The 17,303-nt window shown below is 36.0% G+C and overlaps 2 long non-coding RNA genes across 3 annotated transcripts in view; both read right to left on the bottom strand.

Moving 5' to 3' along the window:
* Positions 1-1,374: 1,374 nt before the first annotated feature.
* On the bottom strand, positions 1,375-3,273 carry LOC136340965 (uncharacterized). Its single transcript, XR_010732412.1, has 3 exons — positions 2,648-3,273; positions 1,644-2,583; positions 1,375-1,575 (listed from the first exon to the last, which is right to left on the bottom strand). It is a non-coding gene; the product is annotated as an uncharacterized lncRNA (long non-coding RNA).
* Positions 3,274-3,375: 102 nt separating this feature from the next.
* Positions 3,376-17,303, bottom strand: part of LOC136340993 (uncharacterized) — a 51,324-nt gene continuing 37,396 nt past the window's right edge. For both annotated transcript variants that reach the window (XR_010732415.1, XR_010732416.1), the window contains one exon: positions 3,376-6,423. This is a non-coding gene — a long non-coding RNA (uncharacterized lncRNA). The remainder of the gene's footprint in view (positions 6,424-17,303) is intronic.

The raw sequence follows: 17,303 nt of genomic DNA, 5'->3' as shown, positions 1-17,303 counted from the left end.
CGATCAGCCCAAATCTGACTGATAAAAATTCAAAATCCAGCAAGTCATTTTGCTGAAAGTCAGCATAATGCGAGTGCATACGTTATGTCATATTTCATTAAACTTAATCAAACCAATTCGACGTGGTGTTCGATTCCTTTGTGATTACATTACGATATTCATTAATTGATGTTTTGAAGGACACGTTTCAATATTTGCCCGTCATAACGTATAATTATATTCCCTTTTGTTAGCCGAAACGCATTAACATATTCTGATGGTAATATGTTTGACATACTTTTCAATTCGATGTGTGCGATTGAATGTCAGGTGAGACGATCAAAAATACAATTACGTTCATGTAATTTACTGAACCTCCTACACAAGCAGACGTGCGATTTCCTGCTCATTTATAGATCAGCAAGATTTATTAACTTATCTTCACCGGAAACCGTAGTAGAAAATACTAAATTATTAAATGATTCGTCTGTTTTTTTCATGAGGAAAATCTTCAAAAAGGCACCCAGTCGAGTGTTCTTGCGACCGGGCAATGTGGGATTCCCCGAAGCGCTTGCCCACTAAAAATTTCGATATTGCTTTTAACCACACCCAAGACGACCTGGAATTATATTGATGCGAGCGTCGAATTCGAAGGGACGTCTTTGATTTAGATTAGCTGGTTGCCCTCATGTGTCCAGTTACTAATTTCCTTTTGTTCTACTCCTTTAAATAATTTTTTTAGGTAAACATTTGGGTTTTCAGAAAAATTTCTAAACTAACCAAGTTTTCCGCAATATTAAAAACAGCACTCGGTCGCCTGTTGCCACAAGACACTTCGGCTCTTCATCCACGAATTTACCATACATTAGATCACAAAAATTGTTAAACTGCCATTTCGTCTTTTAGTCTTTTGATCTTCATAATGTTAAACAAACAAAAAATTTTTGTTTAACATTCAATTCAATTGAACATTCATCAAAAAAAGGAAGCCAAAGTCCTTCCAGAGTTAGTTCAGTAACTGAGAAGGGTTTAACGCATTGTAGTTTGGAGCAGTTCCATCTTGACAATTGCAACCCCTGAAAGTCCGGACTTCCCGATAGAAATAGCTTGTGACTCGATTTATGTACGCGAAACCGGAATCCTTTTGATAGTTAGATAATGTCGCTTGTTGACTGAAGCCTCATCTAGCTACCAGCAATAAAATGAATATCTTATTGTGATAGTAGTCGTATGTAGCATAAAAATCAATATGAACAAGAGAAGGTCTCTATAAGCGCAAACGGAATAAAGCTTTTTGTGTACTGTTTGGGACACAGAGGGCGGTAGCGCGGCACACATAGCGACGTCGACGAACACCTAAGGCAATACAAGCTATCACCTGTAAATGGTTCTGAATAGTTACTAGTCCTTTGTAGTTAATAAATTATTTGCGTTGTAATCATAATTTGACCATCAAAGTACTATCTTAAAAAACTCATAATGAAAAAAACAGTGAGCAGTTGCGCCATCTTGCTGAAAAATGCCATTTTGTCATTCATCATTGTAAAGTTGTTCATAGAATGGAGTCAGCATTTCGCTTCGCTAGCGTTAATGTTCCTGAAAACGAATAATACTTCAGTTTTCCAATAAATAACGTTCTCTAAGCAAACTTCCTCGATAAATACCTTTTCCAACTTTATATCAATAATTTTTCCTTTACTTATTGCTGCACAAATTCTCATACTCTGAGATTTCCATAGCCGGGAGTATTGTTATCGGCAATATGATTGAGGCACTATTGGAAAAGTTGTACTCGTCTATTGCAATCTGAAGGTAGCAACTCTTGAAAAGTTTGGGCTTCATAAGCATAAATATCTATATTTTTCTGCAGAATCGCACATTCCAAACAAAAAGTCATCAAATGTCATACGAATAGAAAAACCAATATAATTCTTCATAATATGGCGGAGGAAAATTATTCTACGGTCACTTTCGTTCAATTATTGTTATTTATAGAAAACAATAGGTGGGTAAGGAAACTTGTGTGGATTATTATTTGATGGAACCTTAACTAACCTGAACTAACCTAATCTAAACTAAGCTTGTTACCTACATTGCAATGTATCCATCTTGTTGTAAATAGCGCGGTTGCTTAAGGAGACAATCGAGCCTTTTTGCCCTACTAATGACGAAAACATTTAAGGAAATGAACGAGTATCAAAAGATAATATTTTTAGTAGTGTTTAATGTTGCGTTTGAATTTTAGAAAAATAATAATTTGTTAAAAACTAAGGGGGATGGTGGTTCATCAAAAAAGCAGTCTCTCTAGGGACCGCCATTTGGGTGGTTATACATATACATACAAATGGTAGTAGTGTATATTCGAGGTTAAAAATGGAGACCAGTTTTCCGGGGAATTAGACAATAAGTAGCCTCAACGGGTTGAAGTGGTTCCTAGGAGGACGGGATTTGGGACTGTATCCTGTAGACTGTCCAGAGACTTCTCCATCGATATTACAGTTGCCCCATTTTGCTATAAATAGTAATTTTGCAGTTTAACAGCATAAAGTTGCTCAAGAAATGGAGTTAGGATTTCACTTCGATAGTACTGTGCAGTTTATGTTCCTGAAAACAAATTATCCTTTGATTCTTCAATAAATAACACCATGTAAATAGATTAATGAAATACCTTAAAAAAGAATTGGACCGATAGTTCTTCATTTCTGTTCTACAGCTTTCACGACCGGTTCTCTGGATAGTTGTCCGTCTACTTTCCATTTTACTTAAACAGCATACTGTTTCAGGAAACATGCTTGGTACTTATTACAAATTACAGGTTTGCTTGAAATAAAAAATGTCTAAAAACACAATATAAAGTATATAATAGACACAGGTAAATAAATTGCTTGATGAACCACTAATTCCATAGAGCAATCGTGAAATAAAAATGAATAAAAATATCTCTTTACAATTTGGCGTAGGAAGTTAATTGTATGGCCTTTCGTGTTGCTTCACGTAGAAAACCACACGTGAGTAAGAAGTCCTATGTGAACTGGTATTATTAAAAAACTCTTAATTTTCTCTAATTAGATTTAAACTAACCTATCCATCCATATAAAATATCTAGAGGGCCTTTTTGTTGTTCTCCGATCAACCCACATCTCTCTGGGGAGCACCATTTTAGTGGGACTCGACATTCGAATTCCTGACGCACGTTCTATACGTGCTTTAAGTCTTTTTAACGATCGCACGTGATAATAACCATATTTTCGTTGTTTCTGTCTGTTCATGAACAACCACAACATTGTCATCTCTGTGAATCCCCCGATGAAATCTCGACAAAATCAGCTTTCACAATGATCTCAGAATCAAAAACATCTGTCAAATCACTGTGAAAACCCGTTTTGTCTAAGATTGAATTCTTCCGTCCAGTTATCGCGTTCCACCGGCAGCAGAATCTGAAATAACTCATCCGGGACTTGTGTTAACTATCAGTATTCGAATTAAGTTTACCTATTACATAAATCAGTCTTACAGAGTAGGCAGTAATATCTTTTTATAAATGCTACACTTCACATTCATAGATAAGTACTACATTCAGTAATCTATTTACTCATCTATACCAACAGCAATGCTAGAGAGCAAACAGAGTTACCCAATCAGAATTAAATTACATATAGGGATACGATTAAAAATAAACGGTAATACATTGAAACAAGAACAAATAGAATGACGTCAAAAATGCAAATACATAGTTACATATAAAAATTATTGTTTTTGCTGGCGCCACATCAAGTAATTGCAAATAATGAGTTTCAATTAGAATTTCTGATAATGGCGCCAGCCGTAATAGTAACGTGTACGTTTTGTATAGGTGGATATTTGAATTATTTGAAGTGGTTGATTTAGGTACTACGAATCAGAATTTTTGATGAAATACGCATTTCATTTATTTGGCATTGCTAGCAATTGTGAACATGGAAAAAATTGGTCATCGATGCGTGATTCAATACTTTCATTTGAAAGATCTTAGTCTTATCTAACATCAAAGCGGAGTTAGATTCTGCTCTGGGGGAATCTGGTCCTTCGGTAACAACTGAAAAATATTGAGTGGCAGAGTTTAAACGCGTTCGTGCAAGCTGCCAAGGCGAACTCCAAAGTAGTTTTGCGGCCGTCTCATCTGCAGGAAAGGTGATGGAGTCAATTTTTTTGGATGCACTCTGTATAATTGCTATTGACTATTTATCTAATGGAAACACAGTTCACAAAGAGTATTATACAAATTTATTGCAGCAAGTGAACGACGAAATTAGGGAAAAACAATCGCATTTCGCAAAAAAAGAAAGTCTCCTTTCATCCAGACAACGCACGAGTCCACATTTTCGTTATCGCGATGGCCAAAAACAATCAACTTTGTTTCAAACTTTTCTATTGCTCACCCTATTCGCCAGATTTAGCCCCCTCACATTATGTTCTATTTTCAAACTTGAAAAATTAGCTCAGTGGAAAGAGATTTTCCAATAATAACGAGGTGGGGCCCGAAATTGATGCCTATTTTGAAACATTCGGAGCTTCTTACGATAATGTAAACACGGTATAGAACATCGCTGGGAAAAGTGTGTCAATCCCAAAGGAGACTATGTTGAGAAATAGCGTAATATTTCCCATTTTTTCTTCTTTATATGTTAGGTCGGGTACCTCTGAGACTATCCTCGTAGGTCAGTTCACCGTCGATAATATGAACTCGAACCGAACAAAAAATAAGTAGAAACAGTTTCAGGGTATCTGCCTGCGTAATCTAAGCGAGCCAATGGTAATTTTCAAATTTTAAAATAATGTTTATCACCATTTCCAAATTCTGTACAGAAAATAGAGACACTCAGCAGGCCAGTGAACTTGTATCATCACTTAACTCCAGCTTTGATTGCATAAAGTGACAGGCGCGCACGAGCAAACCAAAGACTGACGGGCATAGGTTTCCCAACATTACTTAATAACTAAAATAAATAACAAACTAATCAATGAGGTCGCCGCCGTGGGAAACCGACCAGTCAATTTGTGCATCAAATTAAGAGGTAGGCGGTAAAAAATGTTAATAACCTGAATTACAATAAAACCCTGATAGAAAGTTATCTATTTTTTCATTACAGATGTAATTTCCGCTCTTGCACTGTTTGTATTCAGCTTAGAGAAAGTGTCAAATTACGTGGACAGATGAGCTACCCCTCTTCACAAACTTGTGACCACGAAGACGAATAAAACAATCTTCATAGTACAAACAATTGTGGTTAATTTAGGTAGTACAGAATTTTTAAAATTCACGATTTTTCGAAATTTTGTTTTGTTTTTCTCAGGACAAGAAGACAAACGTTACAGTTAAAGTTAAAATCTTGTCATCACACACACGTCATAAGTCATTTTCAACTTTTACATCTCCTTTGCCGTTTTGCCTTTATGAAAATAAGTATGAAACAATTTTTTAAATAAATTTTAAAACGTAAACGATCGTCAAGCCCTAAAAGCTCACGGCTCCAGTGGCGCAATGGAATACGTCCCAGATATTTCGCCCACCGATAGAAATAGTTCGCATTTGTACAAAATCTCTTAGTTACAGTTCAAGCTTATCGTTCAGTATTACACTTCACATATCGCAATAGTTACAGTACATTGTTGGTATAATTAACAATTTTAAACAGAACCTCACTAATATGCAAGACACAAACCACTTGTAAAAATAACAACGTACCAGTTGGAACACCGTTCATTCAGCACTACTGTATGAACGGAAATCATGAATGAAACCGAACGAAATCATTATCAGCGGACTGCATAATTTAACCAATATAATGTCGAAAATTACCATAAGAGTTCCTATCAAAATTCCGTATCAAAGAGTACTGAAGTCATGTCGCTATTTTTGGACTGACCAGAACTTAGTCACGAACTGGAACAGTGATATTAGGGTTACTTAGGTTGTCGATAATACCAGAGAACGATCTCTGGGGAAATATTTGAGATTACCATGCACGTCAATCTTAAATAGTTTTTGTTGACTTATGACAAATATTACAAATTCGTAATTGGCGTTTTAAGCATTAGTTACAAGGCTAATCGAAAACGGTTTTTAGTCGGAACTTCCTCGAGAGGCACCATTCCCTTACTTGCAAACACTTGAGAAGCCATTTCTGGTAGAAAAGGTGGTGATTAAATCATCTGAAGAATTTCATCAGAACTTTGTTGAAATAATTTTGGAAAATCACAATCAAATTCCAGCCAGCTTATCTTGCAATTATGGAAAGGGCCACGATCTACAGACGTTTACATCAAGTATATTTCCTCCACTCTACTACTCCTCCGAGGTACTCAGGAAAGTGCTGCCTGCAGCCTTCGTATCGCAGTATAACGGAATTTGCCCCTCAAAGTTCTTTTTCTCATGTCGGGCTCGTGTAGGTAAGTCCGGTTTATCTGAAATTGATAAAATTAGTGGATTTGTCACACGAAAGTTTTAAGTAATTCAAAGGGGAAATGAACTGGAAATTGCGAGACGAAGACGTAACACACGATTTTTCTACGCCGTAGTGGGGGTAAATACGAAATTGCCGCTCAGCCTAAGTAGCTGTATAAATTCCCCTAGGAGAACAGAAAATTGAAGACCAACTGTTTAGCTACTTAACTCAACTCATAGATGTAAACCATGTAAAACCGACTTTTATTTTTAATATCCTCCTCATCGAAACATAACCTGCTGTTTTTATGCGAATAATTGATGCAGGAACTGATATCGCAGTGAAATGCTGGCGTCTTGCAATAATAGTGCATATGCTGCGGTTACGTCAGGGAATATTGATGAGTGTCAAGAACATGAGAACAACAGTACCGCGGTACTCGTGACAATGCACATATTTTATACGGAGCGTGATTACATCCTGATGTCGAAAGACCGAAACAACGGAGCTCTAAAATCCGTCTTTCTCACACTATCTTGCTGGCTCAACTGTTCTGTAGAGGAATGGGGTTATTCACCAATACTATCAGCTAATAAATGTCCCAGATATTTTGGACGACACGACTCTTAACCAACTTACTATTAATTAAAACTTTATTTATATTTTGAGACGGCCACGTATCATTAATAAATTTAAAAGTTCGTCGGGTTATCAGAAAATTATCGGGTGTCACTTCCTGTTGGGTTACCAAGATCGCTTGCAGGTTTCATGGACTTCGGTACCAAACTCTGTGGCACTCTCGTTAACTTTGAATGTATTTGAACGGACATCAGTCGTTCCACTCATCGTCTACTGAGTGTTTTTTTAGAAATTAAACTTTCAGTTTGTAGGTATGGAACATTAAAGGTAAATGGATTTATCGTGCCCAGAAACCCCTTAGGAGAAATTTCAAGACTGTAAACCAAAAATTGTATTTCCAGTTTGTAGAGTTAAAGAGATACTTTGATGCCTTGTAGAATGAAAACACGTAACTTTTCTATAAGACCAGCCCAACTAAATTGGTTTATTTTTTACCTGCTACCATTGTTTTAGGGACACCCTGTAAGCTACTTTGGTTCGCTATTTGCTTTTGATAATTTCTGCTTAATAATTCCTATACCAGGGCCACGCATCAAAAATCTCTGAGCGACGCAAAAAATACTGGCCCAATTACAGTTTCCGATTTAAATGTGAAAAGTACAGGGTTCGGCCGTATATTTGGACGGCGTCTACTATTTTTATCATATAAAAAAAATTAAGTAAAAAATTATAGGGTGAAAAATTGGAGGATCCATATTTGCAAGATAGTGCAAAGTTAAAAAAAGAAGACAATACTGATAAATTTATAATGGACCTTTATTTTTCGATTTCGAAAATATACAGGGTGATACGTTGGGAATTGGACATGGCAAGGCCCAACATAGTTTACATTAGTATTGCGTGTTTCATATTTACAGAGTGTTAACGGTAGAAAATTTATTTTTAAATTTTTTAATAAGTTTTTGTGTTTTCGGTAACATCAAAATTGGTATATTTAGATTTTGTAAATACCAAGTAAAAATTTTGATCTAATTTTTACGTAGCTCTTAGAAAACGCTAATTTCAACACACCGCTTCGGCGTATTTGTTCATATTTTTTATGAGTGCTACTGAGATCAAATTCTATTCAATATAATGAACGAATAGCTATTTCTACTCAAAAAAAGGTATTCTTGCTCAATTCCGATATCTCTCTTTGTTTAGGAGATTTTAACCCAAAGGCCAAATCGTGTTGTACCATTTCAAATCCGCAAAGACAATGGTGGCTGTGGGTCATTCGCATGGCAACGCATTACTTAAACACTGTTACTTTAGCTTGTCGAAATAATTAGACTATTTTCTTGCCAGTTGCTCGTTTTAAATAAAAAATTGTAATTTAAAAGTAAAAATAATGAATTTCCTTTTACTAAGATGCGTTAATATGATTTGCTCTTTTACTCATATGAATTTTATGAAGAAAACTTGTTTTTCATTCATGGTTTTTAATTTTTTTAAAGGTTGAAAGTGTATTTTTTTTTTTAATTAGTTAAGAATTAATTGGACAATAAATGTACAATATACAATGTACATATACAAAAAAATTTTGAGAATTTAAGGCAAAATGTGCAGAAAACGGCGGAAACTTTCAGCGCACTATATCAAATGGGTCTAGATTTTGACTAAGAATTCAAATATGCCAAAATATGTGTGCGGTACCATTTAAAAAATTGCAAATTTCTTTCGTTAGCTTTACGCATCACCCTGTATATTTTATTATCAGTTCAATTTGCAGCCCCAATTCTACTTTATATATTTCAATTAAAACCTGTGTTAAATTTCTACAGGGTTGTGCGATATTTGCTGCAAACTCTATCATTGGACATCCTGTATAATAAAAATAATAGGCGGTGTCTAAATATACAGTTCAACTATGTACAGTGGATCGGAAAAATGCGTAACTCCCCCACACATCCACAATCTAGAAACACACCTCTATGTATTGGATTGATTATATTGGCGAATGTGTGAAATATGACTTTGCAATGCTATATTGGTTGAAAATATATTTTTTTCTTTTTTGACGTCATATCAAAAATCTGTGAGCCACGCTAAAAACGATGCTCTAGCTGCAATATCTGAATTGGAGGTGAAAAGTACATTGGCTCGAATTCAGGTCAGTGGCGCAGATAACAAATTAAGTTTTATGACAATGTTATAAAACAAATCTGTTATATAGCATTAATATACAACAATATGCTTTATTTTTTAACTCTGTTTGCGAATAAGCTAGCGTACACAAGCAGGGGTGGAATTGTACACTGTTTTCAGTTAAAACTAGACGTGGATAATTCTGCTTGTAGGTTTCGCTTCCAGTTGAAGGATTATCAATAAAATTTAAGGAGCTTAACTTAAAAGAGTCGAGACGCCGATTGGGCCTTCGTCGGTCCGTATGACCCGATTGTTGGTCAGTGCCGTTGTTTAGTTAACATTTCGTACATTCCACAGCGGCCAGAGAGCCGGACTTTCTCACGGGGTACGATGAACGCATGTGAGCGGTTCTCCGAAAAAACTGCCAATAAATATGCGAGTTGAAAAGCGAACCACCGGCGCTTCTGGCACTTCGAATATTGTAATGGTACCATTTTATTGATTTTCCGAGACAGAACCATTAAGTTGGTAACTTTGAAGAGCCCATTGTATCCGGTATGGGAAATTGTACGATGCGTTAAAGGACGTGGCATAGAAATTGTTCGGTAGTTTGCGGCAGCCTCGATGCTACTATGTAAGTACATATGTTTAATAATGGTTCTTTAACTACATTGTAAATGCTTGTTTTGTGACGTTTGAAAGTTCCTTAATAGCCTGGTGGAGGGGGAGAAGAGGGGAGGGGAAGAGAGAAAGGGACAGAGAGAGAGATATATATATATTGTTTTGAAGACTAATTTAACTGAAGGAAACCATATAAGAAAATTATTATGATGAAATCTCCTAATGATGCAATAATAATAGAGGCGTACCGGGTGTTCCATTAACAATGGCTGTCGACCATATCTCGAGAACCGTTCAACACGAAGAATTTGAAAAAGGACATATTAAATCCACCCCAAAAATAGTTGAAACTTCACATTTCTCTGTTAGTTTGTCTCTCCTGTGAGCGTTGCTGCTAAATACAGTAAACTGCCGGTCTTTCTGTTAGCCCAAATACTGTTAGAATTGCAAATAATGACAAATAAATAAAGCGATAATCGGCTCGTAAAATGACAAATTTGTCAATATTAAAGATGACGTCTAATTTCTTATCCTTTCATATAAACCGCATCATCTACAGGGTGTCTCGGTAACGCTTTACTCCCTTAAGGTTAGATATACTCCAAGATGGTTTCAAGACAGATTGTTTGATTTAATGAAACGTATTATGTGGTGAGACTCTTTTTAATACTTCCGATTATACCGGAAGACAATGTCACCCTCCCTATTTCAAATGGAACACCCTATATATATTTGCATTTTTAGATTCCATACATTAAGGTAATTGAATAATTACTACATCTGCCCATTCCTAGACCTCACGTTTATTCGCAATATGCGATGTTTGGCTGTGGAAAGCTTAGAAGCACACCTGTAATTTCGTGCTAGTAACATGCCTACGGAATGATTAACCATTCTTAATTAAATTTGCAATTTAAATATTAAGAAATATATCAAAATATCTTGATTAGCTTTGCAAGCAGTACGGCTGATTTTTGGCAAAATAGCGTAGTCAGTAATAGTAATAGTTACATACAGGTTGTTCCATTTGAAATAAAGCAGTTGACATTGACTTCCGGTGCAACCGGAAGTAGTAAAAACAGCAAAATCCCACCACATAATACATTTCGTCAAATCGAGCAATTTGTCCTAAAACATTTTCGAGTACATCTAACCACAACGGAGATATCGCGTTGTAACAGAGTTACTGAGACACCCTGTATAGAGAATTTAGATGCGAGGCACTAAATAAGTAAAGAAAAGCGAGTGACCAGTGCAATATGGCAGAAGTGGCCAAACCAATGACAACACCACAATCGCCAAGCCACACCTCAACCGTGCGTGATTTTTGTCCATAAGTCAACTAGAGATGCAATTACCGAGTTCAGTGATGGTTGAATTATTGGATAGGCCCAGTCAGTGCCTTTTGCTGAGTTTTTTCAACCAGTGTTATTTATACCTAGGTGCCTTTTCTGCTACCTTTATTGACTGCTACCATAGCTGCTGTTCCAGGGTTTCTTGACCACATTACTTTCAGCCTACCTATACCGAGGGCTTCACTGACCTTTTTCAAGGATTAATCGTCGATCACAAGCCTTTAGCAATTCGCATATCAATGCCAAATTAAGCCCTCTTGTGTTTTTAGGAATCCCCTTATTAACTGCTAAATGCGGTGATAGTAGGATCTTTGAGAGAATTTATTGGCCGGCAATTAAAACTTCCCTGATAATTAATGCTCAATGCTGCAGTTGTGATCCGCATCACGTAGTACCACCCAGAAGCGAATTTACTTAATAAACTACTCATATGCAGACATTCTGGATTCTACAAGGATATGTAACACGTTCTACGCCATGTCTGTCTTAATCACGGTTGAAACAGTGCCACTTGCGTATAATACGGAACGATTTAATGCTAATATTTCGTATGCACTCAAACTGGTACGGCCTAGAGAAAGACGATAGATATAAAGTAGCTAATTACCAGTGAGATCTACAAGTGGGCGTTTATAGAATTCTTTTTTGATATGATTCTTTCAACATAAGTTTCCGTTGACACCGCAGAATGTTGAACATATGCAGAAAAATCCGGCGCTGAGTCATTTGAATCGTCAAAACCAGTAAACAAAACTGCACCATCGACAATTTTCCTCGTCCCTATATCGATATATTTCCTCGGAACTTCATCTGCGTCAGAGCTATAAACAATTTAGGTTGCATTATGCATCGCTGGTGCCAGCCAGAGCCGATAAAACTAACGACAACAATTGTTGCATGAATGACCGATCATGTGAAGATAACATTCTTAGTCATGATTTAGTAATCGCCGGAATGGATAAAAGTAATGAACAGTACCGATGCGGTTGTGGAATTTGAACTTATCGATGGTACTCAAGACCGCTTAACTTGGCATAATTCGTTTTCAGCGTTTTTACGGCCATAACTGTCGATATGGTAAGGGCTATTGTTCGCGGTGCTTGTTGTTTTTCTTCGTGAGAAATGGTTTTTATCGTTCAATTCTGCTCTCACGTCTTTAAAGACAAAAAAAAGTGTGTAAAATTGAAATAGTATTGTCCTTGGCAGATACACCGAATTATAATATGTACCAATTATTATTGATACTAACCACCATTCCGTGTCTTCGGTACTGACTAAGAGACATATTAAGTTGAGATGAGCTGAGGCATATCGTGAGTGTTCGGTCCCAAAAAACTGCAGTAAATTATGAATATTTTATAGGGAATCACATTAAGTGCTAAGAAATGAAAAAAGCAATATCTATCGGTTATTTTGCAGCACCCTAAAACTCAGATGTGTGCGTGATTAATAGGAAATATATGAATTTTGGCGGCAATTTATACTTAAAGGACAAATATTTGTGAAAACATACCACTAATCACTGAAAAACGCAATTTTCTCTTTATTTAACCAACTCTCTATCTCGTATGGTTACCGAGATCCCCATATTTGAAGCTGAATTTGGGACAGCCTGTACAGGTATCCCGCTGATGCCTGTACATGATGGAGGTCATGCCTCTTAAGTCAGGTCTACTTGAACCATCCCAATCTCTTTGTGATACGTGGTACGTGGTACTATCATTTCCGGAAATTGTAAATCCTTGTTCAACTTAGGAAATTGTCAGGTTCTTGCGTTATTTCCTACCTATCAGTTTTCGAGCTATTTGAGAAAATACGAGAAAATTAATAATATTTTTCTATTAATTAGCCTCAGATGTTTTTTGAAATTAGTTTTGAATAGTAGGAAAGTATTTATTTTTGTTCCAAGACAGGAAAGTAGTGTTTTGCAGAGCGAGGCAAGTAACTTTGCAGGACGAGTCAAGCTTCGAGAGCCCCGTTAATAGTATCAACGCCCTATGTTTACGGTTCACCGCCTAGTGAGACATATTTTTTAGTGGTCACTCGCTATTTTTTACCACCAACTTTGGGTAACATTTTATCGTTTGTTCATATTTTGTGTTAGATTTTACGAAAGAATGACTAAACATGTTTATAATTTCGCAAACGGGGGGAAAATAAGAGGGATCGGCAACCAAAATGTCACTTTCGTTGCACAGTATTCGCTTCACAAAGTGAATAGAAGCTGCATAGCTTCTGGCTGGTTATAAAACAATAGTGTTTTCCATCTTATGTTGGAAAACAACTTAATTACTTTATACCTGTGAGAAAAATACAAATGGCAAGTAAATGATGATGCCAAACCTCAGAAATATCATCATCATGTCAATGTTATTTTTCTTTTTATAAAATATAATATCTTGCAAAGGTGCGGAAATTGAAGTGAACAATTATATTGTGAGAGTGCAATTTACTGGCGACCATTTCTCGTTAGGCAGTCTTAAGAAGTAATGTTAGATTAACAAAACCGACATCACGCACTCCAATCATTGCATTTAATGCTAAGTTATAGCTCGACAGCAGCACTAAATAATACTTTCAAAGAAACAGCTTATTTAAAGATATCCGAAAGAATTCAAAGAATTTCTCCTTAGAATTTTAAACAAATATTTACCTTGAAGTAGTAATCAAATAGACAACTGCTCCAAACAGGAAATGAACTATAAATCCCCCGCGTTTGGACACGTGTAAGTAGTAATATGTACCAGCAACAAGAGTATTACCACTTTAGGCTTAAATTATATTTATTAATTCTTCACTGTGTGTTAATTTCAGATTATTAAACACCACTTGAAACTTCGGAAATTCACAGGGAACAACCGCAGAAACAGTTCACTCCTCTAATCCCGACGAATCATGGCCCACTAATAGGCATAACGCGAATAATTACCATTATTCCCGTGGTACTACCGAACGAACCGAACAATACACTGGGTGTCCGTCACTGTGCGCCGTTGGTATGTAGAAAGTTCATTCATCCAAGCAAAGAAGCCCCAACAAAAGCGTTTGCTGTCCCACAAACTGAATCGGTTACACTCGGTCGTAAACCTAAATTCATTCATGAAATCAATAAAAACTTTCCGAAACCGGATATTCCGCTCGTGTATTATGCAACTATCTATTTTCGCTGGAATGTTCAAAGGCATTTTAGGAATGTACCGTGGAATCTAGGTTAAGTTACCTTTATTCACGCCAAAGAGATCCACTACTAAATTAATTTTAACTAAGTACATACATACATAAAACGGCTTTTCAATGGTATTACATCGATAACGGAGTTGCGTTATAGGAAAAACCGTCGATTTCAAATCAAAAATTGATTTTAAAAAATATTACAGCAGACCAACTTTCGTTTCCAGCCTGAAAAGACCATCAAAGTTTTGTCCCGAGTGGTGTTTTGATTTTTTTTTTTTTTTTTTTTTTTTTGAATATTTGTCGAACGAAATTTTTTATTAAAATTGAATTTTTCAGTGTTCAAATCGGCGGGATTTCATAAGGCAGGGCCGCCATGAGCGTATTTTATTGGACAATTTCAAGAACCAGCAGTTGGTGATGGATTTAACGCTTCGGGAGAATAATACTCAAATCGTTTATAATGGAAACGATTCTCGATCTAACTTTTTGCTACGGCAGCGTGGGATTTTCATTTTAGTCTGTCGGGAAAAGACCACGTTATCTAAAAAGGTTACTACAACATGGAGAAGCATGAATGGACTTTCAAAAATGAGTTTCAATATGTGCGACTAACATGCGTGAGTCAACGTTTTACCTAAGAATAAGGTGCAACTCTACCGCTCCAACGAGTGTGAAGGTTCGGACGTGTGAGGCGTTATCCCAACAAAATAAAAAAAGGAATGAACAATCCGCCTCAAACGTATAGACCATATTTACATCGGGCGTTGTTATATTTTTACGGCCCGTCGCCCATAGCAACTGGCCGTAAAGTTACAATAACCCCCGTCGCTCTTGGCAACGGGCCGTAAAGTGAAAATAATGCCGGTTAATTTTTTAACCGCCTGTAATCAAATAACTAAGTACAATACTATTCTACTTACATGTAGAATATTAAATATATGTAATTTGTGAGCGAAACATTGTATCTTCCAAAGGGTTAAAAAAAAATTACCCCTTGCCTGAATAAAAACTCTTCGCTTCGTATGGGTCCTTAAACTCCGGCCGCGATTACGAATAATCTTCCTTCAGCCCTCTTCACTTGTGTACATAACTATCATATTAAAAATTGAAGACTTTCAACGCTTTTGCTAGCAAGTTTTATATTTCTTGCAGTGTTGCGAGGTTTACTACCCACTTCTGATCTTGATTTTATTATTCGACCACAACCACATAGAAGGATTATATGGTGCGGCTCTAAATTCCCCCCTCCCCTCCTCCACTTTTTTAAAAATTATTATTTTTTCAAGATTCACAAGCAGCATTAAATAGGACACAAAACACTATCTTTTGACGTTTGATTATTGTTTTAATGTTGCTTATGTCACCGATAGCGCAAAATGACCGATTTAAACAAATTGAAACATAAGTAGGTGAGAGCTCAAATTGTCGGTCTTTCAAAACTACATTCAACGGTATATTGCGATTCAAAATCTATCGGTTAGTTCTCGAGGAGTACAGGTGTAAATTTCGTAAAAAAAGCAATACAAATTCACTTAAACAGTATGTAAAAAATGAAAATCTTGTTTGTGGCTAATAAATTGATTTGTTTTCGATTTTGTGCTCACACTCTAGCAAATATAGTAGAATAAATAGATACAGGCCTACTAAAAAATGCCATACAAACTGAGTTAAATAGTACGTAAACAATGCAAAAAACTTGTTTGTTGACAGGAAATTGGTTTGTTTTCGATTTTATGCTCACACTCTTTAGTACGAAACATATAAAAAGGTACATAAAAATATGTGAATAACATAAATGCGAGCAAAAAATAAAAAACAAACAAATTTGCCATGAACAACCAAGATTTATTATTATTTATGTAGTATTTAACTAAGTTGACATTGCATTTTTTACCAAATTTACACTTATTTTTCTGAAAAAGTAATCGATAGATTTTGAATTGTAATAAACCATTGAATGTAGTTTGAGTATAATTTAAGGTACCACTTAACCCATATTTTATTTTTTTTAATGCTTATTTTGTACTATCAGTGACGTAACTAACATATAAAATACTTTTGATTAAGAAAAAAACAATAATTTGTCAAAAAGTTAACAGGAGGGGGGATGAATTTAGAGACACAAGATATACCCCAATTCTTTTTAACATTAACGACAGCATGTTAGTTGTAGAATTTTTCGAAGTTTTGAGCTTTGGGGCCCTAAAGGATGGGCATTTGTTCGTAGCCGGTTTTCTATTATAAAAATATTTCGTGTAGTTATTCGTTTCGAATGTGTTTGTTTTTCATCTTTTTTTCGAAATTTTTCTTTATTGCCAAAAAATCTATCATTTGACATAATTTTTTTTTGTGTTTTGTTTTCTTCGTTCTTTTTTATTCAAAATATACATATGTGTTTGATTAAAACTGTAACTTTCTTGTATTATATTCTTTAGAACGACCCACTCTGGTTCCAACAATAGTCGTTTAGCAACTCTGCGAAGTGTTGCCTTTCGGTGCCCTTGACCTCGACAAGAGTAATCACATTAAAAACTAAGAATCAAAATGTGCCTTTGAATGTATCTACTCTGATCACTACACATATAAAAATAAAGATTTAGTGAAAATGGAGCAAGTGACGATGCAGTTTCTACGGTACTTTACCCGTTGTTAAGCAGCAGTCAAAGTGTTAATGAGGTGAGGATAAGACCGTTTAAGTACTAATGTTGCAGCTCTTTAACTCACCCCCTACGAAGGTGATTGGCAGAAAGGGCTGGAGCAGAGGCGTGCGAAACTAAGCTTTTTCGTTTTTTTTTCTTGATTAATATAAGTGCCTAAAAATGTTCATTAGGGACTTTAACCATTTCGAAATGCAACACAGGGGGAAATTTCGGGGATATGGGTATTTATGTCTTAAGTAATGTGCGATTTAGAACAAGCAATCGAAAAAGAAAGCTCATTACGAATCCGAGACGCTGGTGACATTGAAAGGGACATCGTCGTGGCCTCCTTGGCTCTATTTAAAAGTCGTCAGACGATGTCCCATTAAGGGTGTAAATCGAAT

Source organism: Euwallacea fornicatus, chromosome 9 (assembly GCF_040115645.1).
Source record: "Euwallacea fornicatus isolate EFF26 chromosome 9, ASM4011564v1, whole genome shotgun sequence".
Lineage (NCBI taxonomy): Eukaryota > Metazoa > Arthropoda > Insecta > Coleoptera > Curculionidae > Euwallacea > Euwallacea fornicatus.
This window is presented reverse-complemented; position numbering and strand designations above follow the sequence as displayed.